A 22,554-nucleotide genomic window follows, 5' to 3' on the forward strand; every position below is an offset into this window, starting at 1 on the left:
AGATTTTTTTCTTGTCAATGTGGAACAAAAACTTTATTTAAAAATACCTGATTTTTTTCAAAAGTTGTAAAAGCTCTTGTAAAAAAAAGCAACTATAATCTATGAAGATCATGAAAATACAATCCAATAACGATATGTTTGATTTTATGCAAAGAGAAGATTTCATCTTGTTCAAAAACTATTTAAGAAAGTTATTAGAAAACTATGCACTGAAATTGTGAAACCGAAAATTTACCCTTTTTGTCCCTCGGCCCTGGTCATGGTCGAGTAAGGGGCAAAAAAAGGAAGAAAAAACTAAATTGCAATTGTTTTCTTCTATTCGAAATAAGATAAAAAAAAAACAATGGTAAATGTATCTTAAATGGAAAAAAATCGAATAAAAAAGTTTTTCCATGATAATTGCAATTTTCAGCCATATTTTTTGCCACTTGTGTTAGATGATTTTACTTGTTTCATGTTTCTTCGCAAATGTTTTGTATTAAGAAAGTATTTTTCTCGGGACAACTTTGGTCATGTTTTTATCAAATATTCCCTATTTTCATGTCAAAATAAGTATGCCGTAATGTTGGTTTTGTCTCATATTATGTTTTGATGCCCCTTGTTTGGCATTTATGATAACAGGTTGAGTATATAAATAGAGTGAAATAAGCACATAAAAAATGGTTACTTGAAAATTGGTTCTACATAGACAATAGATAATGAAGAGAGATTGTAAAATAGGCATGACAAATTAAGGCGAGAAATACGAAGATAAGCAAGAAAACATAAAACAAGTATAGTTTTAGAAAAAAAAAATCGCTCAATATGACCTCTTGAACACTGAAAATTGAAATTACTCAAAAAAATGAGCAGCAGAGGGTAAATGTTGTTAAACTCCACCATCAATTGATAAGTTGCTTAAAAAAACTCCATTTAAAGCTGTCTCCACCGAAAAACTGCCCCAATTGACAACACACTTGAGCACAAGCATCCTTAATTATGCCGGTGTACACTTGTGTGTTCAACTTCAGCCCAATTATCCCCCAATTGCGGGATAATCACATTGCGAGCCAGTTCTTCATCATGCTGCAGTACCCGACAAATGGGTGGAAATGCCTATTTTGGCATCTGGCCAACCTCCCGGTTGGCTGCCCCGGAGGTGACCCGAAAATTTCACGCGTCGAAAGCGACAATCATCACTAATATAATAAAATAATTGTATGCTTCCCGGTTGGTCTACTCTGAGTCTTCTGGACGCTTCCGGATTGTCCTTAACTCTTTTTAGAGGTTATTTGGGGTGCATTGAGAATGTTTGAAGAAATATTTTTCCCAATATGTTGATAACTCCAATATTTTTTATAAGATTAGTTGGTAATTCAGTTAAAATTTTGCATAAGGCTACATTTCATTTAAGTGTTTCAGTCCCCAATCAACCCAACCTCCCCAAAATCAAAGCTCGTAGCATTGTGGAAGAAAAAGCTTCTTTCCTTAGTCTCCGGAGTCAGTCAATTTTCCGCTTTTTGTGAATATCTCTGGTGTGTACTACTTAGTCCTTCCTCACCAGGACCACTGGAATTTCCCCTAAGGATTCCGTCGTCTCCTCTCGCTCCCCATTAGAAGCCGTCCATCCAACCTCGGCCCTGTCAGTCTGTCCGTTCTTTCATCCGTCCGTTCGTCACCACTGCATGGTCATAAATTTTCCCCGGCCCCGGCTCTAATCTCGCATAGTTACATTGTGTTGTTGGGAGGAGCTTTTCTTTTTTTTTTTGCTCCTTCGAGTTTGTGTGTGTGTGTGTGCACGATTATGTTTGTGCGTCAGGATGAGGAGGCGCACAAGAAGAGGATGCTCGTGCTTGTGCTTCATGCATGAGAGCGCTTTCACCGCAGGACAGCAGCCAGCAGTAGCAGGAGCTCTGGAAATAAAATAGCTGGAAGTTTATTTGATTTCTACGCTGCTTTTTCGAGAGGCTGGTAATGCGTAATGCGTCTGCCTGTGTGGATCAATCGGACCGCGCGCTGGACTCACAATCCAGAGGTCGCTGGTTCGAATCCCGAGGTGGACGCAAAAAATTCTAAGTGTAAAATATAGGTATTCGGTGCCCTCTCCCCGTGCCATACCTTCACACTTAGGAGACCCGGGAGGCGGAGTCTTGTCGCAAAAAGAACGATACACACCTGTGGATCCGTTGACGAAACCGCAAGGTTTAAGAGGGCCACATTATAAGGTGTTACGTCGATTCCGTTTTTTTCCGGTAATGCGTAACGGAAAGGCTGCGTTGAAAGATTTCTGACTGATTAAAAATGTAAATTTTATGCTTAATTTTAAGTTGGTAAAGTAACATTGACAATAAACTCCAATAAACATTCATCAAATTCCTTATTTCAGATTTATTTCCACTATGAATTTCTCAATTTCTTCATAAATATCATAAATAAGTAGATTTGTTTAAAAAAATCTTATAGAACATTTAGCAGCACTGCATGAGTAAAAGAATGAAAAATTCACTCAAAACGGCAGAGTATCATTTTTTACTAACTGTTATGAAAATTTTGTTTTCGAAGGAAAAATATTTAAAATAATAAGTAAAATAAATAATGATGAATTTTGTAGCTTTATTATTTTTGTCCATATTTCATAGTGTTCCCTATGCATAAATGGCATGATCGGATAAAAGCATAGTATCTTAAACTAGGGTGACATTGATAGGTTTGAGATTTTTTCGCAAAATTAAGAATTTAAATAAAAAACGTACGGAATATTATGAAATCATAATGAGCGTGTTTGAGAAGTATTCAGAGTAATTCAACAAAAAGTTTTATAAAACATTGAAGAGTTTAAAAAGGTAATTAACCATAGCTTTAAAAAAAATTTCAAAATAAATTTATTTGTCATAATTTATTCAATGAAAACATGTTCGAATCAGAAAACAGGATGCATTTCCAGAAATTTTAGACATTTTACCATTACACAGTGGTCCGAAACCGAAATCTAGCGTGACAAAATTGATAGCGGCCACACGTTAAGATTTAGAGCTTTGGTGTCTTGGGGACAAATGATTAGGGTGAATAGAGGCATCTTTTGGTATGGTGGAATAAGGTGGTCCAAATTTTAGGGTGGTTCAGAATTTTTATTTTGGCGGGATGACGAGATAGCGCTTTGGTGTCTTCAAAAAAGTTGTAAAGAACACCATTCTGAGCAACTTTGCTGAAGAGCACAAAGCTCTATCTTCAAACGGGAAGTTTCTAGAGCCATTTCTGTAATTTAGGTTGAGGTCTTTATGAAAAAATGAGTTTTTTGAATTTATCAACTCAGGCTTAAGTCGTAGCGAGTTGGTGTCTTCTAGACATTTGTAGAGCTTATCAACACATACATTTATCTTCCAAGAGCTTTACAATTGCATAGAAGGGCCCAAAAATGTACAAATTTATTTAGTTGTTGTAAAAGAAGAAACAAGTTTTTACTGAAATATTTCAGAAATAAACAAAATAATTAAATTTATTCCTGAAATATTTCAGTAAAAACTTGTTTCTTCTTTTACAACCACTAGATCATTTTGTACATTTTTGGGCCCTTCTAGACAATTGTAAAGCTTGTCAAAATGAACATTTTTGTCCTTGAAAAACGAAGTTTGATGAATTCTATCAAAAGTTATGGGCAAAAAACGATTTAAAAATGCTCATTTTCAAATTGAGATTAAATGAGTTAAACAAAAAAGAACTCCGAGATGTTTTCAGCAAATGTACTATAGAATGTTTACTTTCAGATGCTTTTAAGAGCGAGGTCAAACTCCACCACCTTTTCGAGTTATTCACATTTCAAAATGGCTTCTATTTCGTCGTATTTTGGCTATAACTTTCGTTTATAAGGTCCGATTTTCGCCATCGTGGAAGATAAATGTATGTGTTGATAAGTTCTACAAATGTCTAGAAGACACTACCTCGCTACGAATTAAGCCTGAGTTGATAAATTCAAAAAACTCATTTTTTCATAAAGACCTCAACCTAAATTACAAAAATGGCTCTAGAAACTTCCCGTTTGAAGATAGAGCTTTGTGCTTTTCGGCAAAGTTGCTTAGAATGGTGTTCCCTACAACTTTTCTGAAGACACCAAAGCGCTATCTCGTCATCCCGCCGAAATAAAAATTCTGAACCACACCAAAATTTGGACCACCCTAATGCCAACCATACCAAAAGATGTCCCTATTGACCCTGATCGTTTGTCCCGAAGACACCAAAGCTCTGAATCTTAACGTGTGGCCGCTATCAACTTTGTCACGCTAGATTTCGATTTCGGACCTCTGTGCATTAGAAGAAGTTAAATATGTTTGTAAATAACAATTTTTATATGTTTTTGAACACAAACCTTTAAATTAAAAGGTTTTTTCAGTGAACAAAATTTATGTAAAATGTGAAAAATTTTGATTCGTGCTTTGAATTTAGTTCAAAGTGCAAATGAATCGATATTTTATACTTCTTTTCATACTAGAAGTTTAGTTTAGATTACGTTTCGGCTTTCGGTCACTTGGTAAAATCAAGCACCAGTTTGTTTTCTTCTTCGACGTTTCGGTTCATATAGAACCTTTTTAAGGAATCGAAAAGAAGGTGCTTTTCGTCTGTTGATGATTTTTAGGCAAAATTCCAATTTTTTAGCAATTTTAACTTTAAATTGTATGTATTTTGAAAAAAAAAAAACTTTAAAATTAGTTAACTAAATGAGATCAACCTTAAAAGTGGTACATTTGACTAAAAATAAAATTTTAGCACTTTAAATCTGATTTTAACACGACAATGACAAAATAAGAATTTCAAGCGCAATTATTTTTGCGTAAAAAAGTATATAACGACGCAAATCATTAATTCAAGACAGCTTTATTAATGAAGTAAAGCAATAAAGTTTTCATATTTTTTTAAGCTATGTTCGAGATTGAAATGATGTTGAAACTGTTTTGTAAATCTAGACTATTCGCGTGAAAATAATCTTCACTATATTTATCTCTTATTAAGTCTTTAAATAAGACATAAACGTCACATTGGTGGTAAAATCCAGCAAAAAATACATTGTAATTGTGTCAGAATGAAATTTTAATTAAATCTTTCAATTCTGGAAATCTAGGATCACTAACAAAATACATCGACATAAAGTCACAGTTAGATTTCCAAATTTTGACAGCGTTAGCTTTCCGTTACCAAAATTTTATTTATTTGCATGGTCTGAACTTGAGACGACTGTTGAAACCCAGAGCATAAAATTGGACCATTTCCATGAAAGCCACTTTATAGTTCATTAGTGCGCCTTTCATGCTAATGATAAAGCATTATGATTTTTTGTGTGGCTTTCTAATGGTAATTTGCTTGATTGTTAAAAATAAAAGAATTCAAATTTCAACTTACATTAACTCAATGGCTAGAATCTATCGATAACCTCATTAGAGATTGTCAACACTTCCAACAAGTTTAGTATTCAAGTGTTTACATTCTCTTCCCTTAAACCACCAGTAACAACAGAGCTTCTCTTATCCACCACCCACACAACAAATTACCCAACAATTACCTACCTCATCGTAACCATTAGAGAGTGCCTTCAGTGACTATCCACGTAATTCTATCCAATAATCCCTGGAAGCTCACAACAATCAACCACCCCCAATTCCGGGATATTCTTTCCTCACTCTAGCTGTTGACAACTTCAATAATCCACCAATTTCGCGACACCAAATTCTTTCAGCTTTGAGGAGGGTGTTTTCGCGGGAGAAGAGGTAAAACTTTTTGATTTCACCGCACCCTTTCACATTCCATCACTGTTGAATTATTCATTTCGTGGAACCCCCCTTATTCTTCAAAGGGTTCCCCTCCAGATGTTTTGCACTTCTCAGGTACGATCCACCAACAAGGGGGGTTGGGGTGATTTTGTCACCCAGGTGTGCAGTAATAAACACTCTCGTTTCGCACACCACACTGACGACTCGGATGACGAAGGGTGGAAAATTCAATTACACTGGGTTCGTTTTTCCTCCTGGTTAGTACACAGCGCCCACAGTTGCCACCCACTTTTCATCGGCCCCCACCACAACTCGTCTCTGAGACAGGCCACACAGATTCACACTTTGGTAGCAGCAACTTTAATTAGCTTAACCGAGGTCCTGTTGATCCTGCTGCTGCTGCTGCTGCTGAATCCCCAAAAAGTCGTCTTCCTCCCCCGCACACAAATCGCGCACACATTAAAATGACGTAATTCAGCGAGATTCTTCACACGGCGAGAGCTGACCTGGCCCGTGCCAGCCAGCCAGGAAAAGTCACGGGGAAAACTTCAAACAATCCGGGAGTTTTTCGCTATTTTACTATTCCCGAGCCCCAAGCTCCAGCTTCACTGGCAGGTCCAGGAGAAGCCGCCGCCGTCGTCGTCGTGGTGAGTCCGTTCGGTGGTATCATCTGTGAGCGCTCTCGCTCGCAATTTGCTAGGATGCTGCTGCTGCTGGGTAGCACACTCATACAGGGAAATTCAACACCACGTTGTGCACACTCACACTAGGACGGCGCGGAGAGTTGGACGGAGCTGAGTGACTTGGAAGCAAGTTCTCTAGAAATAGGCATGTTTTGATGCAATATTCTTGTAACATTTTTAAACATTTTGAACAGATTCCTAATTTTAGGATTTTCGTTTATAATATTTTGACCGATTTATGAAATTAGCAAAAAATTACCAATTTGAAAACACAATGCATTTTTTCTGCTATTTTATAAGATTTTTTTTATTTAAGAAGAACTCCAAAATTTTTGGAAATGTAATTCTTGGTAGATACAAGCAGAATAATGCTTGTAATGTTTCTGAGGTCAACTTAAATAATACCCATTTTTTCTTCAAAACAAGTATGCAGTAGCGATGAACCGCTCTTTTTGAAAAGTCGCTGGCACGTGCATAAAAATGAGCGGCTCCCTTTAACGAGCTGCGCAAAGTGGTTTTGGCTCTTTTCCAAAATATTTTTAAAACATCTATTTTTAAGAACGACGTGATTTTTCAAATTATATAAAATGTATTTGTCTCTCGACACTGGCCAAGGAAAAGGGGGAAGGGGCGGGGGACCCATTTTTTGGATGAATACAAAAATATTTTCAAAATTGTAAAACAATCGAAAAACACGAAAGCTTAAACATTTTCCCAAAATTCTTTTTTAAAAGCCGCCAGCAATTTGATAAAAATACCTTTAATATTGATTTTATTTGCATTAAACTTTTATGCATATTTTGAAAATAAGGTTGTTGCACATATTTTTTGAACTTTATGTCCCTCGATCTGACCAAAGTCGAGGGAGGTGGGCAAACAAATACTAAAATTGAAATTACAAGCCATGATTTCCACAATTGAATGGAAAGAAAGGGTATTTAAATGTATTTTACAACAGATGTTTTGCAATCATTTATTTTCAAAAAAAAATTTCGACGAAAAAAAAAGCTGAGGTGTGATATATTGAAACGAGACTAAGCTTGCTGAATATAAAATGTTTTCTATTCGTTTTCAGTTGATTGGACATTTATTTCCACTAAATTCAAAAGTTTTTTGGAAAAATATTTTTTGCCCCCTGATTTTTTAGAACTGTTTTGAAGGGTAGGGCTTTGAAAAAAAAAATTGTTATGTTTCTTTTTGTGAAAAATATAAAAATGAAAAAAGACTGCAAAATTATGAAAAATCGGCTTATTGGCAATAGATAGTGATTGGAGTTTGCACAATAGCCTGAAAGTGCAACAACAAAAATTTGACAAAATAAAGGCATATCAAAATAATAAAAAAATAAAAAAAATAGTTCAAGAGAAGTAAAGTTGTATAAACTTTACTTGCTCCTGTGTTCGAGACCAATAAAAAAGGCATTTAGTGAATGAAATTCGACGAAATTTGTGGACTGGAGGACCGATTTCTAAACATGTCAGATTTTTTTTCTTAATCTTATGAATCATGTTCCAGAAAAAACACTAACTAAATGAATTTTGTAATAAATAATGATGGGATTTTTGTTAAGCCTTTTTGAACGGTTATTTTGTGGAAAGTCTATTAAAGCATTTTTTTTTTGGTTCTGAAAACATTGCATTTTAACTTTGTTTCGCTTTTACAAAATGCTGAAAATGAAACTTTAATTGGGTGCTCAAAGTTTTTGGAGACGGGGCCAAATTTAAAGCACAAATTATCCTGAGGGCCACATTTACAAAATAAGTCATTTAAACAAATTTAATTATGTTATTTGGATTGAAATAGACTAGAAAATACATCTAACAATTGAAGATTTTTTATATTCCTTTTATTTTTTGATCATTTTGGATATTCAAACTAAATTTAAAAAACGCTAAATGGCACTCTTCTATCAATATTGTTGATTTATTTATGTTTAAGTATTTGAAAATAACATGATTTTAGTTGTATTTTCTTGCGTTTTCAACACAATTTTAAACTTTTATTTTTAACATTTTTAAAATGGTGGCATGTAACCTGAATATTTTATGTAACGGAGTAATTAAATCTTCAAATTAAGTATTTCTCATTAACGTTGATAGTTAGCAAACATTTTAATGACAAAATATTTGAAAATGTTTCAAGTCTCTCAACAGTTCAAGTAAAATAATATTTTTCCCAAAAAATTAAAGTGTAATTTTAATAATAAAGCTGATTGCACTTAAATTTTCAATACTATTTTGAAGTTTTTTGAAAAAAAAAAAAAATTCCCCTGATTAATCGAGGCAATTTTCAATAAAATACATTTGCAACAACCCCCGCACCTTTGCAACATTCCTCCGATTTCAACATTTTGTCTGCCTGGTAGACAATAAAATTCACATACAGTTTGATAAACTGTCATGAGTTTTAATTCCGAGGGAAGGTTTCTAAATAAGTTTAAGGGTCATTATGGCTTTCGAGCTAATATAGAATAGTTATAATTTTGCTAATGTTTCCAAAATTGTGTGATGGAAGTTTTTACAATATTTACTAGATTCACTCACATTGAAACGTGAGAAATTGTTTTAATTATTAAAAACTTTGAACAAAATGTTTTTGTTCTAAAATAAGGGATCAAAACATAAACATTGAACAATATTTGCAACGACCAAAAGCAAAAAGGTTTTTTTCCGCAAAAAAATATTTCCTCTGAGACTTACTTTTTTTTGAAAACTGATGATTGCAAACCTACTGCAATGCATTTTTGGTAATTTTGCATTGCAATGTTGAACTTCTGGTCTGTTATTTCAATTTCATATTTTTTATTGAACCTCATTTTTCAATCATAAATTTAAACAGTAAAAGGGTATTAAACAAAATTATGCTATTGATTTTGAGTCTCTAGAATTTGTTTTTTTTAAATAATATATTTGGTTGTATATATGATATGGATAAAACTCTCTTCAAATACTTTTCCAAGCTTTTGAAGAAGGTTTGGAGAGTTTTCCGCGTTACAAATTTCTATGACGTTGCTCTTGTAAAGCTCTTGATTTATCTTTTGCTTGTTGGGTTAAACTTTAAATTCATATTTAACAGCGAGTTTATCTACGTGCGTCACAGGTCATATCGAGGTGCTCTGATTTGGATGAACATTGCAGCACCTCAAACTAGCGTGAAAATACCCAAGAATTCCGAATATGTCAAAATTAGGCCCAAAGTTAAGGCTGTTGAAAGTTGAAAAATCATAAAACTATGAGAAAAACTGCAATTTGCTTCAAAAATAATGCTCCGAAAGTACCTAAATTTTGACCTGAAGTAGGGGTGTTTTAGAGGATGTTACAAAAAGATGTTGGGGTTTTGAAAATATGATTTAATAATTCTAATTCGCAATAGCTATTAAAAAAAGTCTTACCAAACCCGGATCTTTATGGCACATTTGAAAGTGTTCCAAAAGACCTTTCAAATGCATCCAAGAAAGTAGATATCATTAAGTTGTACGAAAATGCTAGCAATTTTAGAATTTTTAATATTTTTTTGACCGTTTTACCTCATTTTCCTTTGTCGTAGAGGACTCATAATTGGCATGTATAGTAGGATGTAACAAAAATGACTTTTTGGCGGGTATCGCTTTTTAACAGGATGATTTAAATGATTTTTTCAAAAATGTCACTTTTTGAGGCATTTTGGCCACTGAAGCGTTTATTTTCAACATCATTGGCGTGTTGGCCAGATCCTTGCGCATCTTTTGGTATATATAACATTGAAATTTGGAGCACCCTGGAGGCCTTTAAAGTTAGGCATTTTTTCGAAAATTCGGTCCCGGCAAAAAAGATATGCGTCGCGCCTCGCGACGCCCTAGACGCCATTTGATTTTGCCGGGGCCGATTTTTCGAAAAAATGCCTAACTTTGAAGGCCTGTACCGAGCTCCAGGGTGCTCCAAATTTCAATGTTATATATACCAAAAGATGCGCAAGGATCTGGCCAACACGCCAATGATGTTGAAAATAAACGCTTCAGTGGCCAAAATGCCTCAAAAAGTGACATTTTTGAAAAAATCTTTTTTCACGGGTTAAATCCCATTTAAAATTGAAGGGCGGAGCGCCAGCTCCTGTTACGTCCAATCAAGCTCATATTTTGGATTTGGACTCAGTAGGCCCACCGGAAGAAACCCCTGAATGCCCGCAAAAAAGTCATTTTTGTTACATTCTAATGTATAGACAAACAAACGCTGAAAGTTTCATCCAAATCAGGACACTTCAATAAATAATTAAAAAACCAACGTTTTCACAGAGAGTTATTTTCCTACACAAAATGTACCGGAATACACCGGAGAACGTAAACGGTGGAGGGCAGTCAACAGTACACACAGGGAAAATAGAGTGCCAATTTTCCATCCACTTATTATCAGCTTGTTTGCTTCCACGTTCCATCTACCAAAAGGGGGAGAGGGGCCGACACATGCACAGCTCACACACTCACGATTCACATTGAACAAATAAGAAGAAGAAAAAATCTACAGATCTTCCCACAAAATTACGAGCGAAATCGCTGGAACCGATCCAAAAGTTCAAATCACCAACAAGTGCGAGAAGAGTTCACAACTTCCCGGAAAGCACACAACACACACCCGGTCCCGGTCAAACTGGCCTGACCTGCGCTGGTTCCGGTCACACGGAACTACGTGTTTACGGTTCACGGTGACGTCACTCACTGGCCGTTTCTCGATGACTGACTGACTGACTGGGGGGGGGAAACTGAGTCTGCTGAGAGATCCGGACATTACTCAACGACGCGCGCTCTCCAAGAACGCTGGTACGAGCTAGACTTCACTAGTGACCGATTATATATGACGGAACGATTAAATTTTGCACAAAAAAAGAAGGAAAAAACATTTAAGGGGAAGTCATAACTCCTCTCGGTAGTGTGAGGTGCCACATATGGTTAATATCGGCACTAGTGGAGGGTTCTAACTAAAATATCCTGAGAGGATCCTTGCTTCCTTGCCGTGGCTAGAGATTGCAGTGCTCTCCCTTAACCTAGGCGTTCCGACGTTGTTTTTCCCGTTGAGCTCCCCCCCGTGTCGTTGGTTGGATGGTTGTATTGATGGGTTTTTGTTTTTGTTGGTGTGTTGCTGCTTTGTTTTTTCCTGGGTGTTCTTTTTCTTTGTTGATGTTGTTTTTTCTCTTCTTTTGTATCTAACGTGCCCGCCCGTTTTGTCTGGAAATGTTTGCGAATACTGGGCTGATAACAGGGTTGGATTGAGTTTTTTGTGAATTTACAAAATAATTAATTTTATGCTTTGATATTTTATTGAAAATGCCTTTTCAAAAAAAAAAAAAAGCTGAAAATAATGACGAAGAAATGACTGTGCTCAATTTGTTAATTGCTTCTAATATATTCATCTAATGAGACCCTAGCGCAGCCAATCTGTTAATTGCTTGTTAAAAACTAATTTAATCCACCTATGTGGTTGGAGCCTTCCTCACAACAATGGCTGTACACAAGTTTCATCTATTTTTTAGATCCAGCTTCCAAAAAGTACATCGATATCACTTAAGTGGCCATATCTCGAGACAGGGTTGCCAGATCATCAATGATTTGGGCTCGTTGGAAAGGTGTTTTGATAACCTAACCAACGATGGGTCGGATGATGGATCCGGACAAAGTTTACATACATTTAAGTGAGATCCGGCTTCAAAAAAGTACATCAATATCACTTATGTGGCCATATCTCGAGACAGGGTGGCCAGATCTTCAATGTTTTAGACTCGTTGGAAAGGTATTTTGATAACCTAACCAACAAAGGGTCGGATGATGGATCCGGACATAGTTTACATACATTTAAGTGAGATCCGGCTTCAAAAAAGTATATCAATATCACTTAAGTGGCCATATCTCGAGACAGGGTTGCCAGATCTTTAATGTTTTATATTCGTTGGAAAGGTATTTTGATAACCTAACCAACGATGGGTTGAATGGTCGATCCGGACCTAGTTTACATACATTTAAGTGAGATCCGGCTTCCAAAAACTACATCAATATCAATTAAGTGGGCATATCTCGAGACAGGGTGGCCAGATCTTCTATGTTTTAGGCTCGTTGGAAAGATCTTTTGATGACCTAACGAACGATGGGTCGGATGATGGACCCGGACATAGTTTACATACATTTAAGTGAGATCTGGATATATGTGAAAACACATTTTTATACATAACTTTTGAACTACTTATCGAAACTTCAATCTGTATAAAACTCGATCTATGGGACCCTAAACCAAGTCGAATGCAACAGGTTCGGGTCAAATCGGTTCAGCCAGTGCCGAGAAACATGAGCTAGTTTGTTGGTCACATACATACATACACACACACATACACACACACATACACACACACATACACACAGACATTTGTTCAGTTTTCGATTCTGAGTAGATATGTATACATGAAGGTGGGTCTACGACGTTTTTATACGAAGTTCATTTTTAGAGCAGGATTATAGCCTTACCTCAGTGAGGAAGGCAAAAAGTTGAAAAATAAAAATATTATAATACTCTAAACTATATACGAATCCACTATCCTTTCCAACGAGTCCAAAACATTGAAGATCTGGCAACCCTGTCTCGAGACATGGCCACTTAAGTGATATCGATGTACTTTTTGGAAGCCGGATATTAAAATAGATGAAACTTTTGTACAGCCATTGTTGTGAGGAAGGATCCAACCACATAGGTGGATTAAGTTAGTTTTTTGCCTTCCTCACTGAGGTAAGGCTATAATCCTGCTCTAAAAATGAACATTCTATTAAAAGCTCCTAGACCCACCTTCATGTATACATATCTACTCAGAATCAAAAACTGAACAAATGTCTGTGTGTGTGTATGTGTGTGTGTATGTGTGTGTGTATGTGTGTGTGTATGTGTGTGTGTATGTATGTATGTGACCAAAATTCTCACTGAGTTTTCTCAGCACTGGCTGAACCGATTTTGATCGAACCAGTTGCATTCGACTTGGTTTAGGGTCCCATACATCGCTATTGAATTGTTTGAAGTTTCGATAAGTAGTTCAAAAGTTATGTATAAAAATGTGTTTTCACAAATACCCGGATCTCAATTATATGCATGTAAACTATGTCCGGATCCATCATCCGACCCATCGTTGATTAGGTTATTGAAAGGCCTTTCCAATGAGTCCAAAACATTGAAGATCTGGCAACCCTGTCTCGAGATATGGCCACTTAAGTGATATTTATGTACTTTTTTGAAGCCGGATCTCACTTAAATGTATGTAAACTATGTCCGGATCCATCATCCGACCCATCGTTGGTTAGGTAATTGAAAGGCCATTCCAATGAGTCCAAAACATTGAAGATCTGGGAACCCTGTTTCGAGTTATGACCACTTAAGTGATATTTATGTACTTTTTTGAAGCCGGATCTCACTTAAATGTATGTAAACTATGTCCGGATCCATCATCCGACCCATCGTTGGTTAGGTAATTGAAAGGTCATTCCAATGAGTCCAAAACATTGAAGATCTGGGAACCCTGTCTTGAGTTATGACCACTTAAGTGTTATTTATTTACTTTTTTGAAGCCGGATCTCACTTAAATGTATGTAAACTATGTCCGGATCCATCATCCGACCCATCGTTGATTAGGTTATTGAAAGGCCATTCCAATGAGTCCAAATCATTGAAGATCTGGCAACACTGTTTCGAGTTATGACCACTTAAGTAATATTTATGTACTTTTTTGATGTCGGATCTCACTTAAATGTATGTAAACTATGTCCGGATCGATCATCCGACCCATCGTTGGTAAGGTAATTGAAAGGCCTTTCCAATGAGTCCAAAACATTGAAGATCTGGCAACCCTGTCTCGAGTTATGGCCACTTAAGTGATATTTATGTACTTTTTTGAAGCCGGATCTCACTTAAATGTATGTAAACTATGTCCGGATCCATCATCCGACCCATCGTTGGTTAGGTAATTGAAAGGCCATTCCAATGAGTCCAAAACATTGAAGATCTGGGAACCCTGTTTCGAGTTATGACCACTTAAGTGATATTTATGTACTTTTTTGAAGCCGGATCTCACTTAAATGTATGTAAACTATGTCCGGATCCATCATCCGACCCATCGTTGGTTAGGTAATTGAAAGGTCATTCCAATGAGTCCAAAACATTGAAGATCTGGGAACCCTGTCTTGAGTTATGACCACTTAAGTGTTATTTATTTACTTTTTGAAGCCGGATCTCACTTAAATGTATGTAAACTATGTCCGGATCCATCATCCGACCCATCGTTGATTAGGTTATTGAAAGGCCATTCCAATGAGTCCAAATCATTGAAGATCTGGCAACACTGTTTCGAGTTATGACCACTTAAGTGATATTTATGTACTTTTTTGAAGCCGGATCTCACTTAAATGTATGTATACTATGTCCGGATCCATCATCCGTCGTTGGTTAGGTAATTGAAAGGCCTTTCCAATGAGTCCAAAACATTGAAGATCTGACAATACATTGTGTTCTTTTTTTCTGGATCTAAAAAAATGATGAAACCACTCATATACCCATTTTTGGTAAAAAGTGAGGAAGGCATCAACCACATAGGTGGATTAAGTTAGTTTTTTTGTAAGTTTTAGAATTGATAAACAAAAAACAAAAAATAAAAAACAAAAAACAAAAAACAAAAAACAAAAGACAAAAAACAAAAAACAAAAAACAAAAAACAAAAAACAAAAAACAAAAAACAAAAAACAAAAAAACAAAAAAAAACCTACCGAAGCAAACGTTCATTAATTTCTCCCCAAAAGTTTGTCAAAGTTGATTGGATTACCGACCCAAAAAACGGCAATTAAACCCAATTTGCATAAGAAATGTGTCTCACAACTTTCTTCGGCGCAAAAATTAACGCTTTCCAATCACGTCCCAAAGTCTCAATCAATCAGTCCCTCTTCGGAATCAAAACACCTCACCAAAAAGCCTGAATCCCTTTCTGCGCTCAGCTGTGACCAAAAACTGGTGTTCCCTTTTAACTCATCGACACAAACACACTCACACTGACAACACGTCTACGCTCATCCTTCAAACCAAAAACAAAGTCACTCAGAGGAGCCAGCATCAAAACATGTGCTCACAACTACACCTTCAAGCTCCGGAACTGTCTAATCAAAACAATAACATTGCCCAGCATCCCAAAAATTACTTTTGCTTCTTTTTTGGAGCGTTTCATGTTGATTTTTCATCTATCAACCCCCTGAAGTCTCATCATCCCGGCGAAAATAACATCACACACACACACGAACATGACTCACCCCCGAAAAAGCTAGAGCAAACAGCCCGAAGAAAACATTTTCCTCTGTTTTGCATGTCAGAATCTGTTTTTGTATGTGAGCGTGTCTCTTTTGAAATGTGAGCTTCAAAAGGAAGCAGCAGCGCCTCATCCATTCATGCGTTTCATCTTGCAAGTGTCCACCCCCCGGGGAGAGCGGTCTGGTGATAAATTAAAAGCCAACCCCCCCCCCCTTCTCCACCTTACAGGACTCCTCAATTTAAACCTCCCACCTCTACACCTCCTTAAAAACAGAGGGAAACTGCCCGTCCGTTCGTTAGTATTGGTGCCATCAGCCAGAAAAATTCACCACACCGTAACTCACCACAAAGTTGACTTTCCCCCCAATTTGAGAGTGTGTGCGTGAGAGACGTCAAAATAACAACCCCACGTTTTTCCACCACCCCCCTTTCGAAGAATGGGGGGATGCTGTAACTCAGCAATGGGAACTCACCCACGCCAACTTGCACACTTCAACTAGTATTGGTGAGCCTTTTCTCCAGGATTGCTGAGTGGTGGAGCGCAACCATGCTTGGAGGGAAAAACACAACTTTTTTTTTCTTGCAGGTGGTCTACTAGATTCGGTGGGCAAACATTTGGGGAAAGTTGCAGCAGCTGAATGAAAACACCCACGCCGCGTGCTTGCACTTATACACGTAGCAAATGTTGGGTGGGTGAATGTGGGTTATGTGAGTGAGTGCGTGGGATTTTTTTACAACTACCACATTAGAAGCATGATGGTACCAGCTGGGATGTTTATGTTTTTCTTGGGTTTATTTCTTTGGTTGGCTGAGGATGTGAATGGTTCGTGAAATTGTTAAACCGATTGATGCAAGTTTTTCTGATCCCTATTTATAATAAAACTATGAGAATGTTTTGAATACAAACAAAATACCAGCGATTATTTTGTTTGTCTGGCTTGTACTAAAATATTTTTGATTTTTGATAGGGGGATGGTGGTTTCAACATTTGCATGAAAAAAGTGTTTTAAAATGCATTTTACAATAGGTCAGTTGTTTTGCAATCATTAGTTTTCGAAAAATATAAAATTTGACGAAAACAAAATAAGGCCGTTGCAAATACTTTTTAAAATTTAAGTCGGCCCCTTCAAAGTTGGCCTGAATAATCAGGGGGCAAAAAATTTTTTTTTTGTGAAACTTAAAAATTTTAATGAAAATTAATGTGATAATTTTACATAGAAACCCAAAATATTACCAAAAAAATATTACCAAAAATCGATTTTTCGACACTTAAGCTCAATTCTGAGGGCAGATTCAGATTCAGCGGGCAAAATTACATGGAAAAACATATATTTGAACAATTTTCGAATTTCGTTAGGGTGGTCCCATATGGTTTTCCCTTGAAAATTAGACTTTTTCAAATGAAGATATCTCGGGTTTAAAGAAAAACACCCCTGAGATTTTTTCAGCGTTTGTAGTGCTGGATCTTCTCTTTTAAATGCAACCAGGTGCTTAAAATTTGGCTTGCACCTCTTGGAGATATTTGAGTTTTAAATTTGCATCTTTTTTACCTTAAAAAGGCTGTAACTTTTGACCCTCAAGTCCAAATTGACTTGTCAGAAAATAAAAATGTGTGTTTTTAGAGCTCTAAAAGTGCCTCGAATATCACTTTTCTCTAAAACTTAACCCTGAATTTCCACGTTCAAAAAACTGATTTTCAAAGGATTGCTTAGATGTTTTCTATAAATTTGGTCGTAGAAGGCGTAGATTATGAGATAAAATTTTAGTGTCTTGGACAAAGTTGCTTGAATTAGCAAGCCCAACAACTTTCTAGAAGGCAAAAAAATTCCCAAAAATAATCCTGAAAAGTTAGATTTTCAAAATCACATTAATCGTGAACCACCCTAATTTTCTACTTTCAAAACTAATGATTAGAAAGCTACTGTACGCCTATAAAATGCATTTTTAAACACTTTTTTCATCCAAATGTTGAAACCTAGGCTTGTAATTTCAATTTATGAATTTTTCAATCAGCACTGATTTTTTTCAAAAAATCGAAATATCGGTCGCAAAAATATTTCAACTTCATTTTTCAATGTAAAATCGAATTTTCAATCAAAAAGTACTTTAGTGATATTTTGATAAAGTGCACCGTTTTCAAGTTCAATCCTATTTTAGATGAATCCTATTTTAGATGACTATTTTGAAAATAGTCGCAGTTTTTCATTTTTTTAATTATTGCCCATGTTTGCTCACCCTTGAAAGATAAAAATTTTAAAAGCTGAGAAAGTTCTCTATACAGAAGACTCTCTCGTTGTCGATATTGAAGGGACTGTCGAGAGTGGGAGTTTTCAAAGCAATCAATTTGAAGGGACTGAAAAATGTATTGACAGCAGGAGCAATATTGATATCAAGAAGGTCGACAGCCAAATACTTATTCGTTTCAGATTAAAACTTTGAAAAGTTTTTGATTGTTTATATTTAAAAAGGAAATACTAGCATATTAATCACGATCACAGAAATTGTATATTGCGTTAATAGTTTTAGCTTCTATAACGTCTTGTTTAACAACAAATCTTAAATTAACTCAAATGTTTATAAAAAAATGTCCCTTGTATCTGGTCAATTTAAAAAAAAACGTGACTTAATCCAACTTTAGGTGGTTTGTGCCTTCCTTACATTACGGCCTCCAAAAAGTGTATAAATATCACTTAAGTGCTAATAACTTTTGATAGGGTTGGCAGATCTTCGATGTTTCAGGCTCATTTGAAAGGTCATGCAATTATCTAACTAACGACGGGTCGCATAAGGGACCCGGACATAATTTTCATTGAAATATCGGAGATCCAACTTCCAAAATTTGTATAAATAACAATTAGGTGCTAATAATTTTTGATAGGGTTGTCGAATCTTCTATGTTTTGTACAACATGATTGGTTTTCTTAAAAAAAAAAAAAAAAAAAAAAAAACACACAAACGTTTTTTTTTGCATAACTTTCAAAATACTTAACTAAATTTGCTGATTTTAAATAGAAACCTATGGGACCCCAAGATGGATCAAATGAGACTAATATGGTCAAAATCCGTTCATCCAGTCCGGAGATAATCGAGTGACAATTTTTTGTCCACCCACCTACACACATCTACACAGACATTTGCTTAGAACAAGATTCTGAGTCGATATGAATACGTGAAGGTGGGTCTACGAGGTCAAATCAATAATTTCATTTTTCGAGTGATTTTATAGCCTTTCCTCAGTATGGTGAGAAAGGCAAAAAGTAAATAAAACTTAATTTCAAATTCCAAACATAAATTTATAACGTTCTGTTTGATATAAAATACAAAAATAAACGTATCACAATGTTTCTAAATACCGTAATCTGGGGTGAATCAGGACTACAGTCTGAATAGGGACAGCAGTTTTTAGAGCACTTAAAGCTTTTAAATTTGGAAATGGATGTACACATTTTGTTGGCCTGAGTCTGTTCTAACCGAAACCAACCAGAAAAATCAAAATATTGTGCTCCAACATGGTTAAAAATGCTGTCCCAATTCGCCCCATGTGTCCCGATTGACCCCAGTTTACGGTGGATTGCAATCAATTGTTCAAGTTGTTCAATAAAAAAAATATTTGACAATGATATTTGTTTATCCCCTTGATTTGTTTTAGGGAAAATATCATTTTCCTAATTCTACAAAAAAAAAATCAGATTAAGCTGTACATCTTGCAAAACTTATGTACATGTCATCATATGAAATTTCTATGCCAACTTGTTTGCTTTGAAAAAAATAACGGCAAAGTTTTTTGATGTTTCTGAAAACAAAAAAAAAAAGATATATTCGTTGCATATAGGCCATTGCAAATATTTCAATAGTTTATTTCGCCCCATATTTAAATGGAATCACTAGTTGTTTTAACTGAAAACAGTTTGAAATGATTTTTTCCATAGTGAACAGTACCGCATAAAAAATGTTTCGTTAATACTTTGATCAAATGATAACTAATGATTGCAAAACAACTGGATTGGCGTAAAATGCATTTAAAACATTTTTTTTTTCATTCAAATGATGTAAATTATTTTTTTGCCTCCACCTCTCTCCTCTTCTTTTGTACACTTTTTTTAGAACAGTCCTCACAACTTTAACAAAGACACCAAATCGATCAGAAAATTTCTTCAAAAGGTCCATATAAGTACCATTTTTACATGGTCAGTAGGGTGCCCAGAAAAAATGACTCCCTGCTTCATAAGCGGAAAACGGTTTATTGGGTTATTTCAAGCATCTGTGCAAATTTTGAACGAAATTGATTGAGATTAACCCATTGATACCCGAGCCTAAATCAGGCGAAAAAATGTTTTTTATGCAAAAATTACTTTTTTTAATCGCTTAAAACTTTAATGGATCGAGTTTTAATGTTTTGGTATGTTCTACAATGTTGAAGAACATTAAATTTTCAATGAGAATCTCACTTTTGGGAATATTTGGATGCAAGTACACAGAAAAAAATCAATTCCCGTAATCGTGAATTAAGTTCACGAATGTGAGATCCACGAAGGAACTTATTCATGAGTATGGTGCATTTGCACCATAAACGTGAATATATTCCTTCGTGGTTCTCATAATCGTGAACTGACTTCACGGTTTCGAGAAAAAATCTAATCTAATCTAATCTAATCTAATCTAATCTAATCTAATCTAATCTAATCTAATCTAATCTAATCTAATCTAATCTAATCTAATCTAATCTAATCTAATCTAATCTAATCTAATCTAATCTAATCTAATCTAATCTAATCTAATCTAATCTAATCTAATCTAATCTAATCTAATCTAATCTAATATAATCTAATCTAATCTAATCTAATCTAATCTAATCTAATCTAATCTAATCTAATCTAATCTAATCTAATCTAATCTAATCTAATCTAATCTAATCTAATCTAATCTAATCTAATCTAATCTAATCTAATCTAATCTAATCTAATCTAATCTAATCTAATCTAATCTAATCTAACACAAACGCAACCAGTCCGATGAAAGCATGCTTGTGATTAGATTACGCCCCAAGCACTTTTATTGTCAATATTAATAATTGCAGTACATCCGAAAACACCCGAAAATGAATTTCAAAAACTAAAGCGGCCAGCCCTACTGCGTTGTGTTTACCGCAGAGAGGATTCTGTGAACGGATCACATTTCACAGATTCTACAGGGGAGGAAGGATGCGTGGACATACCGTACCAAACGCTCCGAATCAGTGTGTAAGTGTAAAGTTGGCAAATAACTATATTTAAAGGGGTTTTTTTTCTGTTTGAGTATTAAGACACGGCATCCTGATTACAAGGACTATTGTATCGTGTTACCCATTTTTACTGTTATTAAGCATTTCCAGATCTATAACACAGTTCCTATTGAGAGGAAAAGTGCTGTTCCATCCAGATGCTGTAAACTCCATTCCTTGTGCCTTGTGCGCTATGTATCGCTAGAACCGCGGTGACAATTTTTCGTGTCATTTTTCAAGCTCTTCCCAGCAGCTATTATTTGCCGCGCGGGGTCTTGTAAAGACAATTGTCTTTTGCGGTGCTACTTTTGCGGTGTTCCCTTTGCTCTGATCTGGACAAAGCGACTGGACTGCAGTGCAATACCGATCGGCTGGGCATTATTTACATGCGAAGACACGAGGAAAGTATTTTGGGAAGAGGCGCAAAGGAATATCCCAAGATTGATCACATGCTAGAAGAGCACGTGAAGCAACCGTTTTATACTCATACGGTTGCTGCTACCTCTGAACTTAAACCTAAGGCTGCCACCCTGAGAAGAACCCATGACTTTCCGCTTATGAGGTGAAACCCGTAACCATTCGGCCACAGGAGGTTGGTAAAGGGGGGTTCGTGGAAATGGAGAATTGGGGATTGGGAAAATGGAGGACGGAGAAAGTGTAGGAAGGATATTTCATTTAATCAATAGAATATTATTTATATTGGTTTGATGTAAAAAAAAATCAGCAAAAAATTATGGAAAGATCTCACCAAATTCTGGATATCTTAAATAAGCAGCTTCAATCTTCATTTTCCTGCAACCGGAATTGGACAAAGCCTGACAGCGTGATGATCGTCACCTCCTCTAGGTTCTTGATAGTTTTCGGTCGACGAACCAAATCGAATAGAATCTGCTTCCATTAAGGGGCTGTTTGCTTCGCAGATTGCAAACAGCTTTTAGCTTTGCCGGAAGGGAATCTTCACAGTTCCGCCATACGAAAAAATTCACGGAGAGCTTCACTTTTGTCTTCAGCCACATAAAGATTCTCTTGCAGAATAAAGTCATCTGAAGAACAAATCCGAAACCGTCGTGGAGTTTTGTAAAAATTGGCCAAAAAATGCGAGAAATATCTTGAAAAAAAAAACGGAAAAAACGTCAAATTTACGGCATCGAAAAAAAATTACGTCCAAACTCGCCAATGGCTACTTCGATTCACGTATGGGTGAATCAATGTCTCAAAAAACTTCTTTGGTCATAGGGAAGGTCCCCACAAAGTTTGGGTCTAATAAAATTGTACAAATAAATTTCATTTTAGTAATTTGAGATGAATTGCTCAAATGTGGAGGGCCTCTTGGCGCGGTGTTATTGGCTTCGGCTGCCGATCCCTTATAAGTTGCTATGGGCGCGGGTGCGATTCCCGCAAAAGACGCGGGGTTCGTTAAAGTATTTTGCATTGCTTTTTTTGTTGCTCAAATGTAAATAAAATAATTGCTGACATAAAGTTTCCAGAAACTAAATCAACCTAAACAAATATCCCAAAAACTGAATACGGATTATGTCATTGCTCTTGCTGACGTATCATAATTGCCCTGTCTGCTGAAT

General features: G+C 35.9%; 1 protein-coding gene across 9 annotated transcripts in view; it reads right to left on the reverse strand.

The window, feature by feature from the left end:
* The window catches only part of LOC6050917, a 363,016-nt gene that overhangs the window by 216,438 nt on the left and 124,024 nt on the right, over positions 1–22,554 (reverse strand). The window contains exons 1-2 of one of the 9 annotated variants that reach the window (XM_038256313.1): positions 10,939–11,114; positions 5,535–6,556 (exon numbers count right to left, since the gene is read on the reverse strand). The exons of the other annotated variants lie outside the window; for them this stretch is intronic. The gene's annotated coding sequence lies outside the window, so the exon portion shown is untranslated. Of the gene's footprint in view, positions 1–5,534; positions 6,557–10,938; positions 11,115–22,554 lie in introns of those variants that run through there. 9 annotated transcript variants of the gene reach the window in all.

The sequence above is a fragment of the Culex quinquefasciatus genome, chromosome 2 (assembly GCF_015732765.1).
Source record: "Culex quinquefasciatus strain JHB chromosome 2, VPISU_Cqui_1.0_pri_paternal, whole genome shotgun sequence".
Classification (NCBI taxonomy): Eukaryota; Metazoa; Arthropoda; class Insecta; order Diptera; family Culicidae; genus Culex; species Culex quinquefasciatus.